Here is a 12583-nt window from a genome sequence, read left to right as displayed (position 1 = left end):
TACTCAAATGTCTATGAACCAAGATTTCATTCCCTTTGTCAAATGGTTCATTAGTTACTTTATAAGTAAACAGAAAGAAGATTTCGTTTTCATGAAACAAGACGAACTGTTAGTCCTACAAAAGCCTTGGGAAAATATCCAAGGAGAAAAAATGGAATCTCCTTTTCCCACATAACAGACAATAAGTTTGGGTTCTCATACAGAAACTACACCTTATCTTACCCTTCAATTACAAAGGGTTGAACAAAATCAGATTACTCTTAAGGAGTTAAATTTCATAATTAGATCCAACAATTATACTAATGCCTACCTTGTTTGTCTAGGAGAACAATTTATTTCTCTAGAAAAAGAACTTTTATCCATAAAAGACCTTTTAAACAAACAAATAGCTCATCAATTATTGACCTTATTAATAAGCCTAAACCTCAGGAACAAGCTTCTACATCTAATATTTCAAATGTTTCTATAATTCAACCTCCTATTCCTATAGAAGGATTTAAAATGGAAACCAACGGTGATGAGTTTGTCCGTATTCTTGAGAAAAAGCTTAAAGATTTACATTTAACTGTTATGTCTAATCAAAACTCTTCCAATGAAGAAGACATTAATGATTTAGCAAATATGTTTGCTGACTTAGACATTAGTAATCAAAATAATAGTGACATAAACCCTGTTTATAATTCTAAACCCTTAGAAAAATACTATTATAAGCGTCCCTCTCCTCAAGATTTACTTTTTGAGGAACCTGAACCCTTCCAAAATTCGTATTCTAGAAAAGCCATTTATGAATGGAATATTGATGGATTAAATGACAAGCAAATCGTGGATACAATACATAGAATAATTATGTACTCAATTGTTTGTAAACAGCACAGAAATTTTGATAGAGATATTGCCTCCTTCATATCAACTAGATTTGTTGGTCAATTAAGAGGCTGGTGGGATCATTATCTCACTGAAAGTCAGAAAAAAGATATTCTTCACCATAAGAAAATAGTTAAGTCCGAAGCTCCTGTAATCGGATCAAGTGGTATTGCCACCACATGAGAAGAAGATGCGGTTTATACACTGTGTCTCTCTATCCTTCAAAATTTTGTTGGAACCAATATCTCTCTTGGAGAAAAACTTCAAACTCTACTTTAGAATCTAAGATGTCCTTCTCTTATACATTTTAGATGGTATAAAGATACCTTTTTGTCCAAAGTTTACCAATTAAACAACCCTAATTCTATTCACTGGAAAGCCAAATTTATTGATGGTTTACCCCATTTATTTTCTGAAAAGGTTAGATATTCTTTAAGAAGTAAAAATGATGGGATAAATATTAATTACCCCGATCTTACTTATGGTCAAATTATTAGCACTTGTGTTAATGAAGGATTAACCTTATGTAATGATATTAAGCTTAGAAATCAGCTTAAGAAACAAAAACTTTCTGAAAAGCACCAATGGTAGACCAAAAAGAAGAAAGGAAAAATCTTCAGGAATAAACCTCATAAGAATAGTAAGGATATCTATAAAAATTCTTATAAGAAGAATAAGAAAAGGTGTCACTTTAATAAAGGTAGACCAAAAGATAAGACTTTTAATTATAAAGGCAAAAGAAAAGCTAAAATGCTAGATGTATCTTGCCACAAATGTGGTAAAGCTGGTCATTATGCAAAGCAATGTTGGACCAAGAAAGCTCTCAATGAAATTGAGGATGAACAATTACGCTCTCAACTTAAGAAAGTTTGTTTACTTAAGTCTGACTCTGAGACTAATTCTTCTAATGAAGATATTGACATGATCTATGAATCATCATCAGATTATTCCTCTTATAATTCTGACAATAATAATTGCCAATGTAATCAAATAGATTACTGGAAGTCTATTGTTGACATGAACGGTCTTAATGTTCTTACTACAGAACAAGATGAAGCCATAAAGGCTATTGAGTCTATCTCTGATAATAATCTTAAAAGAAAAATGCTTGAAGTTTTAATTCAAGAAAATTCTAAAAAAGAATCTCCTATTATTACTGAAGCCCCTTACCAATTAAGTGAGGTTTTATCCAGATTTCAACAATCCAATATTCGTGAAACTCCTGTTTCCCTTACTGATTTACATAGAGAAATTAATTTTTTGAAATCTGAAATTACTCATATAAAGAAAGATAATAAAAAATTATCTCAAAGGGTCTCCTTACTTGAAACAGGTAACCTTAAAGTTGAAGAAATATCTTCTACTAGCAGTCCTTCTACTAATGATAGGTTTCTTACTCTTATTGATAGAGTAATTTCTCAAAAATGGTTTGTTAAATTAACTTTAGTTATTAATAGAACGTTTATTTTAGAAAACGAAGTTGCCCTTATTGATAGTGGCGCTGACCTTAATTGTCTATAGGAAGGAATTGTTCCTACCAAGTATTATACAAAAATCACTCAAACCCTTGCTCAGGCTAGTGGTGACAAATTAACAGTTAATTATAAATTACCTAATACATATGTTTGTAATCAAGATATTTGTTTACCTACTCATTTCATCTTAGTTAAAAACATGACTCATAGAGTTATTCTTGGAACTCCTTTTTTAAATAGCATTATGCCTTTAATTAATGTTGACACTAAAGGCATCACTACCATGATTAATGGTAAAACTGTCACTTTTAAATTTATTATTGACCCTCATATTAAAATGCTTAATAAAGTTAAAAGTATTCTCTTAAATAACGCAAAACAATTAGGTTTTCTTATAGAGGAAGTTAGTTTATTAAATATTAATAAACAACTTAATAAAAATGAGATAAAAGAACAAATCAAATTGATTGAGCAACAGTTTAAAAATGAAGTGTGCAATGATTTACCAAATGCTTTTTGGGATAGAAAGAAACATGCTATTTCTTTACCTTATCTTGATGACTTTAATGAAAGTCAGATTTCCACCAAAGTTAGGCCTGCTCAAATGAACCATGAGTATTTGGAGTTATGCAAAAAAGAGATAGAATCTCTTTTAGAGAAAAAATTGATAAGAAAATCCAAATCTCCTTGGAGTTGCACAACTTTTTATGTCAATAATACTGCTGAAAAAGAACGTGGGGTCCCTAGACTTGTTATTAATTACAAGCCTCTTAATAAGGTGTTAAGATGGATTACAAATCTTATTCCTAATATTAAGACCTTTTAGATAGATTAAATAATGTTTTAATCTTCTCAAAGTTTGATATGAAATCTGGTTATTAGCAAATTCAGATTAATGAATCTGATAAGTATAAGATAGCCTTTATTGTGCCTTTTGGACATTATAAATGAAATGTCCTTCCTTTTATCCTTAAAAATGCCCCTTCTGAATTTCAAAATATTATGAATGATATTTTTAATCCTTATACATAATTTATAATTGTTTATATTGATGATGTCTTAGTTTTTTCTAAAACTATAGATTAACATGTTAAACATTTAAAAAAATTTAAAGGATTAATTAAACATAATGGATTAGTTATATCTGCTCCTAAAATGAAACTTTTTCAAACAAAAGTTAGATTTTTGGGTCATGAAATTGACCAAGGAACAATAACTCCTATACAAAGAAGTATTGAATTTGCTTCAAAATTCCCCAATATTATTACAGATAAGAAACAATTACAAAGATGTCTTGGTAGTCTTAATTACATAGCAGATTATTATGAAAATCTTGCTAAAGATACTGCCATATTACATGTTAGGCTTAGAAAAAATTCTGGCCCTTGGACTAACGAACATTCTCAGGCAGTCCAAAGAATTAAAATAAGGTTAAATGTTTGCCTTGTTTATCTCTTGCTAACCCTAAGTATTTCAAAATTGTTGAAACTGATGCTTCAGACTTAGGCTATGGAGGAATCCTTAAACAGTTTATACCTGATACATCAAAAGAAGTTTTGGCCAGATTTACTTCTGGAAAATGGAATTCTACTCAATCTAAATATTCTACTATCAAGAAAGAAATGCTTTCAATTATAAAATGTATTTCAAAATTTCAAGATGATCTTCTTAATAAGAAATTCTTATTAAAAATTGACTGCAGCTCAGCTAAATCAATTATTGAAAAGGATGTTAAAAATCTTGTTGCTAAGCAAATCTTTGCTAGCTGGCAATCTCAATTATTTATGTTTGAATTTGACATTCAATAAATTAAAGGAGAAAATAATTCACTTGCTGACTACCTAACTCGTGAATTTTTGCAGGGAAAAAATAATGACCCCATATAGGGGAAGAGGCCGCGGTTATGGTCGTGGTGGAAGAGGGAGTAACAATATGTTACCCCAACCACAATCAAACATCCCTCTAATAGGGGATTGGACTACATTTTACAAAGGAAGAAAAATGCAGCATTCACCTGCATCTTCATCAAAAAAGGAAGTTATTGCTTCCTCCTCTACTAATAAAAATATATCCTACAAGGAAATTGCGGTTAATAATCCATCTCAAGAACAAATGGATTATTTTGAAAATCCAGTAACTGAAAAAATCATGTATATTGATGAAGAAGATATTAAGATAAATCCAAATGATGGATGGTCTATCAAAACCAGATACCTCGAATCAAGAGGATATCCAGGTCTTCATGGAAAATCTAGGCATCACCTAGAGATTCTTTTGACTGTTACCAAATCGGTAACGATTACTCACCACTACCAAAACAATAATCCCGAAAGTTTTATAAACTTTAGTAAATGCCATATTAATAAAATCTTGTTACCAAGAGAATGTGGTCTCAACCCAAATGGTGAAAAGGCAATAAGGATTGCTGAAGGAAAGTATATCTACTTTATTTACTAGGACTATGTCCAAGCTTTTACTCAAGCTTTTTATTATCAAAATCCTAAGAACAAGCATTTTTTGTTTTTCTCTATTAATCCAAAAATGGTTAATAAACCCATACCAAATTGGTTTTACGAATAGTGGACTAAATTTGGTCCGTCTTTGGAAATATTACCCAAAGAATTACTTGATTTATACAATCCCTAGTGTGATAATAGCCCACTTATTGTAAATATTTCATCTGATAATTTAATCACATGATAATGTCCATTTTGGTTCTTTACCAAATTTCAGATTCCATGATATGGAGATGGTCTATCACCATATCTCAAGATAAATTCAACATACCCATTTTAAAAATAAATTTCTTCTATAAATGGTGGAACAAGATGAGTTCTGAAGAAATCTCGAATAAAATTATTCAAGCAGCTATAGCTGAAGACCAAAATAATAAAGCCAAAGAGCAAAGCTCCTAACAAATGTCTCTGGGAAATTTAAAGAACTTCTTCCAGAGAAAATGTCTAAATGAATCGGAAGAAGAAATTATGGTTAGAACTTTGGATCATATGAAGAACCAATTCTTCTCCACTTTTCTGACTAAAGCATCAAAAGATGAGAATTCATCTATGAAGACTAGCTCTTCTATGGGATCAATGGATTCCAACAACTTTGATTGTTTAACAGGACAAGCCCAAACGGATGACCCCAATGCTGAAGATTTTTGGGATGCAATGATTCAATCCATGGCTCAGAAAGCAAAAGACAAAGCAAAGAGATAATAAAGAATCTTAGAATCTCAAGACAAAGAGAAAAGACAAGAGATAATCTTATCTTGTTTGCCACTTCAAAAGCAATAATGCAATAATTTCAAAGATAAGAATCTTATCTTCAAAGAAAAACAATGCAAAAGACAAAAGCAAAGATAAGAAAGAATGTTATTTTGGAAGAAGGAACATGCAAAGATAAGGATCTTATCTTGAAGAAAGGAAAGAATCTTTTCTTCTTTTTGTAAGAAAGTTTTCGTTTTTTGTGAATTATTAATGTGTCGATGGGGCTCAATGTGTACCCGACATTAATAATTCATCTTTGTCTGTTGTAACGGGCTATCATAGGTAGCTCTTACCGGCTTAAATAGTAATCCTTTGTATCCCTATATAAAGGGAATTTCTTTTCTTATGTAAACACGCAATTTTAATATAACAAAGTTTTTATATATGTTATGTCTTCTATCTACCCTCTGTAACACCCCTTTCTATACCCCAAAATATTTAACAAATAATCAGAGAATAACATGCATATAATTCAAAAGGGCGTCACATTGATGCTTTTAGAAGAACTAAAAACCTTTAAAAAAACTGACACCATTTATCTATACAGCACAATACTCCTGGTCATTTTTAATAACACTCAATATCAAATCACAATTTAACCTGAATATGCATTCACAGCGGAAATATATGATACTCATGTGATTTATAATGATTCATGTCCCATACCATGATCATACATCGACTAATAAATCTCAATTCAACATAAACATAATCAAAATGGTTTGGCTTGTAAACCTCTCAAAAGACATGTAACTAATAAATAAGTTCACCAGTCATAGCATAATACATACGCAAATATAACATGAGTTCAATACACCTAGTCTACCCAGTGTTACATGACCATAGCATCGACTCACTACCTAGTCTCCAATAACCAAGGAAGAACCTCCGGCTAGATTACACGCGGCTACTAAACTTCAGAACCTGCATGTCGCCAAACGAGGGCAACATTAAAACAGAAGGGTGAGAATACGAACCATTATGAAGAAAGTATAACAGAATACAATGGTTAAATTAATACTTCAAGTAATTAGTCATAGTATGTAAAACGGAATATATAATAGAAATCAACACATGATTCACATGTTATCGAGTATACACAAGCTTAAATAGTATAATATTTCAATTCTACTATTATATTCCCAATTAAGTACACAATCATAATTCTCACATATTCACACATCGAATCAAATATGTATTCAAACTTCACTCGTTTCAATTATCAACTCATACACATATCACAACTACATCAACTTCACATACTCAATTATCGCATAATTTTAATGTGACTCAATGCAAGATATGTGACGCTATGCATGTGGTACCGAATTGTGAACCCAAAGTTTCACCGCTTTCCGATTCAATATCTAGAATCCAAGCCACGCTTCCGATCCGGACAAGACCAAAGCCCACCAAACGTAAACATATAGTTTACCGCTTCCGATTCACTTTAGAATCTAAGCCTCGCTTATGTTTCAAAGCAAACCACCTTTGTTTCAAGGCATCCATGATATGAATGTATGTACAATGTTAATCAAACATATGCAATTAAGATCATCTCCACCATCTTAATATTTAGCATATCCCAATAATTCACTCAATGAATTATCCACAATATTGTACACGACATTCTCATCACATAAGCATTATTCACATATAATAGTCAACACACAATTCCAATCCAACATTTCAATCAACACTATTGATTAACACTATCATATGCTAACTCACTATTTGTCAATTTCATAAGGTTTACTCACTTTCATATTAACCAACAAGACATTAGTATTTTTATCATCTAACTATTTCTAAATTTCAATTATAGGACCATAATAGAAATACATTCCAACCACTATTTTTATTAGGAACATAATATCTTTCCTAGAAATTCAATTCCATTCAACATACCTAATTACTAATTAATCTAACTATATTATCATATGTGGCTATTAATGGAGTGTGAAGGTGATTCACATACTTATTTGGTTCAATGACCAAAAACGTGACCTTCCATGTGTTAGTATGTAATCTTTAAACCTATGCAAGGATTCACATGTTCATTGTACCATTCAATTGTTCAAGGAGCTATAACTAGTGGTCATAACAACTACACATTTGTAGGTTATCGCTACAGTAAAAAGAATGACTACAAGTGGTGTTTGTTTTCTTTTAGTTGGCCAATGGTAGGTGAACAATAGCCATATCTATATCTTCAGCATGCTTTCACGTGTTCAGTTGGCCAATGGCAAAACCGATGGCAGCCCTTTCCATTAAATAATATATATATTATGGCTCACAATATTATTTGACCACATAGCTAGTACTAGTGGCACTTCCTATCACTCAATGTGTTGGTGTTCAAGTGATGGTGTCTAGTAAATTAACATCATCAGCCCAATGAATGAATAAAGGAAATAAACAAATGAAACAGGGCACTTTTATTTGGCCAATAGCTATCAATCAAGGAAAGAAACAGCAAGCATGTACCGCAATATATGGTATAAGTTTGCCAAGTAGCACTACACATGAGTTTTATATTAATTGTTTGAGAAGAAGATAAGCAATTAGGAATATGCACACTTTTCTTTGGTCCAAGCAGTAGCTACATTAGTAATCACATTAAAGGGAAATAGGCTAGCCACGTTTCAATTTTTAAACACCAAGCATATGCAGATTCTCTTCTTTTTGTTTTCTTTTAAACAATGAACCGAATGCTACAGTAATTCACTTTTATTAATTGGCCAAGTACTAGTATATTAGCCAATGCTATCACTAGAGTATGATATACATCATCACGTTTTCTTTTACCATTTCTTCTATGCGGTTTGTATTTTACCCAAACTAGCTACTGTATCGGATAAGCAAGAGAATGGAAACAAGTCAAATAACATTTCTATCCAATTTTATTGTCATTCCATTCTTTCTTTTCTTCCGGTTCCATTATATACAGCCATAATAAAACAGTGCTTTAATAGAGTAACCAAACATGTTATTCACAGAAAACTTCCAGGTTTTAATAACAAAATCTAATCATATTAACTCTACCCATCATCCCCATATACTAACCCATAATGATTTGGGATTCTCCCCCTTACCTCTTGATTTCTCCTCCAAAACCCTAGCTTTCCTCTTCTTGTTCCTCTCCTCCACTTCTATTCTTGACAACCAGAAAATGAAAATGATGTCTCTACCCCTTATTTCCTCCCTTACTATTCTTATGTATTATATTGGGCTTTAAAATTAATAACACCCCCCAATTGCTTATCACTCCAATAAATAGGCCCAATTAATAAAATAGAGTAGTCAAATAATTAATGATGCTCCAACAAATAATATTATTACCCTTAATATTATTTTCCGATTAATCCAATTAAATCCGACTTTATCTCAAATAAATAAAATCCAATAATAATATTATTTCTAATATTATTTCTCTACATACTCCACTTTATTAATTCCCGATTAACTGAATAAATTCCAACTTCACTTAATAATCCGAACATGTTTCTCAATAACACTGACGATCCAATTAATTATTAAACTTCGTCCAAATTAAGTAAATAAATCCTTATTTAATTTAATTAGCCAAATAATAAAATTCGGGCTGTTACAACTCTCCCCCACTTAAAATATTTTCGCCCTCGAAAATTCAGTCGACACAACCATCTCAACCCTCTAAATCGTTCCAACGATTTCCAATTCTTAAATTCTCAACATAACTTATATAAAATCATTTCCTACTCAATGCATCGGCCACAACCTTCACTTTTCCAGGGTGGTAATTCAAACCAAAGATTAAAATCCTTCGAAATTCTACTCGTCTTGTTTACCTCATATTTAACTCTTGTAATCACTCAACACATCAAACCTGGATCCACACAAACAATGCCTCTTACATTCCAAAACAAACACAATTGTGAACAACTCCAATACATACATCGAATAATTCCTCTTATGAAATTTAAGTTACCTTGAAGCGTAAGCTACTACTCATCGATATCAGCATCAACACACCTCAACTCGAAATCCCATATCCAAGAAAATTCACTTCTTCCAACCAAAACTCACATTCAGAAAGCTTTACATAACCTTCTTCTCTTTCAGCACCGATAACACAATCCTTAAATGTTAAACATGATCATCGTCGCTCTTTGAATCAAATATCCTCAAGAAACATTACCTCGTAGAACCTTCCTTCTTCTTACTCGACGAACAGGGGTAACTCTACGACTATACACTCAGACAATGAACTTCTTCTCAAACAATTCTTCAAATCTACTCTTCAACTTCTCCTTAGTCGCTTTACACGCTACCAAGTTAGTAAGACAAGTCTATCTCGTCCAATACGATCTCGTCTTCTATCAACAATAGATTAAGGGTGATCAAGTCCTCAATTTGCCAATAGACAGTCGACAATCATAATGAAACATAAACCATCATTACTAAACCAAAATAGTATTCCTTCAGAACTCACACTCGAAGTCACTTAAAACCCCAAGATTCAAAATCTCTCTTAAAGTTATAATTAGTTGATTCAACTCCAACCAATTCACACCAAAATTCTCATCAACTTAGTCTAACGGAAAACAAATTACATCAATTCTCAAAATCTCTACCAAAGATGCTCAACGAATAATTCAAACACGTAAAAGAAATAGAAACAAAGCCACCGCAGTTGCATCAATAACTACACTTCCATGCATAACAGATAAAACATGATCCAATCTTACAGCACAATCCAAAAAAAATGAAATAATGCGTTGCACCATTATCAATTATAAAGCACGTACCTCAGATTAACTTATCCTTAGAAGTAGTCTCAGCACCAGACAACGCAAACACTTTTCCTTTCGCTTGATCCTTCTTTGGCTTATCGCACATGGCACAATTGTGTCCTTGCTCACCACAACTGTAGCAAATCCTACTCGAACAAACTCCACAATCAACAGTTTTGTGACCCGTCTCGCCACACCTGTAGCACTTAATCGGAGTAGAAGCTCCTCCCCCACTTGACTTCTTGCCAAGACCAGATTGTTCCCTCATGTCATCATACGATTTCTCACGGAACTGTTCTCCTCCTCGTTTCAACTGTAGAAACCTCACTTCTTTCTTTTCACGCACATCTTCTGGAAAATAGTTTCCCAAAAATGCATCACGGAAAAGAGTCCAAGTAACTTCAATATCTTCTATTTTAAATCTCCGCACAGTATTACTCCACCAAACGTCAGCTTCTTTTGTCAGCATGTGAGTACCAAACTGTACCTTCTGTACATCAGTACAACTCACGACTTGAAAGGTCTTCTCGATTTCTCTCATCCATGCGTGCGCTTTGTCCGGTCCATACCCTCCTTCAAAGATCGGCGGTTAGAACCTTCGAAAGTCCCCAAAAGCAGGGAATTCATCCTTTCCTCCATAACCGACATTCTCTTGCGGCGCTTGTCCAATCGCACCAGTCCACCTCATCATTGCCTCAACATTAATGTCAACATTCCTTCCCGCAGCCATCGTCCTAAACAACCAAACAACCAGAAAAAAAACAGTATCGATCGTGTCAGATACACGAATCAAATACAACAGGATAAAAGACATTAATAACCTTGACCAACTGGTCGACCATGCTCTGATACCACTAATGTAACACCCCTTTCTATACCCCAAAATATTTAACAAATAATCAGAGAATAACATGCATATAATTCAAAAGGGCGTCACATTGATGCTTTTAGAAGAACTAAAAACCTTTAAAAAAACTGACACCATTTATCTATACAGCACAATACTCCTGGTCATTTTTAATAACACTCAATATCAAATCACAATTTAACCTGAATATGCATTCACAGCGGAAATATATGATACTCATGTGATTTATAATGATTCATGTCCCATACCATGATCATACATCGACTAATAAATCTCAATTCAACATAAACATAATCAAAATGGTTTGGCTTGTAAACCTCTCAAAAGACATGTAACTAATAAATAAGTTCACTAGTCATAGCATAATACATACGCAAATATAACATGAGTTCAATACACCTAGTCTACCCAGTGTTACATGACCAGAGCATCGACTCACTACCTAGTCTCCAATAACCAAGGAAGAACCTCCGGCTAGATTACACGCGGCTACTAAACTTCAGAACCTGCATGTCGCCAAACGAGGGCAACATTAAAACAGAAGGGTGAGAATACGAACCATTATGAAGAAAGTATAACAGAATACAATGGTTAAATTAATACTTCAAGTAATTAGTCATAGTATGTAAAACGGAATATATAATAGAAATCAACACATGATTCACATGTTATCGAGTATACACAAGCTTAAATAGTATAATATTTCAATTCTACTATTATATTCCCAATTAAGTACACAATCATAATTCTCACATATTCACACATCGAATCAAATATGTATTCAAACTTCACTCGTTTCAATTATCAACTCATACACATATCACAACTACATCAACTTCACATACTCAATTATCGCATAATTTTAATGTGACTCAATGCAAGATATGTGACGCTATGCATGTGGTACCGAATTGTGAACCCAAAGTTTCACCGCTTTCCGATTCAATATCTAGAATCCAAGCCACGCTTCCGATCCGGACAAGACCAAAGCCCACCAAACGTAAACATATAGTTTACCGCTTCCGATTCACTTTAGAATCTAAGCCTCGCTTATGTTTCAAAGCAAACCACCTTTGTTTCAAGGCATCCATGATATGAATGTATGTACAATGTTAATCAAACATATGCAATTAAGATCATCTCCACCATCTTAATATTTAGCATATCCCAATAATTCACTCAATGAATTATCCACAATATTGTACACGACATTCTCATCACATAAGCATTATTCACATATAATAGTCAACACACAATTCCAATCCAACATTTCAATCAACACTATTGATTAACACTATCATATGCTAACTCACTATTTGTCAATTTCATAAG

The sequence above is a fragment of the Vicia villosa genome, linkage group LG5 (genome assembly GCF_029867415.1).
Source record: "Vicia villosa cultivar HV-30 ecotype Madison, WI linkage group LG5, Vvil1.0, whole genome shotgun sequence".
In the NCBI taxonomy this organism is placed as follows: Eukaryota; Viridiplantae; Streptophyta; class Magnoliopsida; order Fabales; family Fabaceae; genus Vicia; species Vicia villosa.
This window is presented reverse-complemented; position numbering follows the sequence as displayed.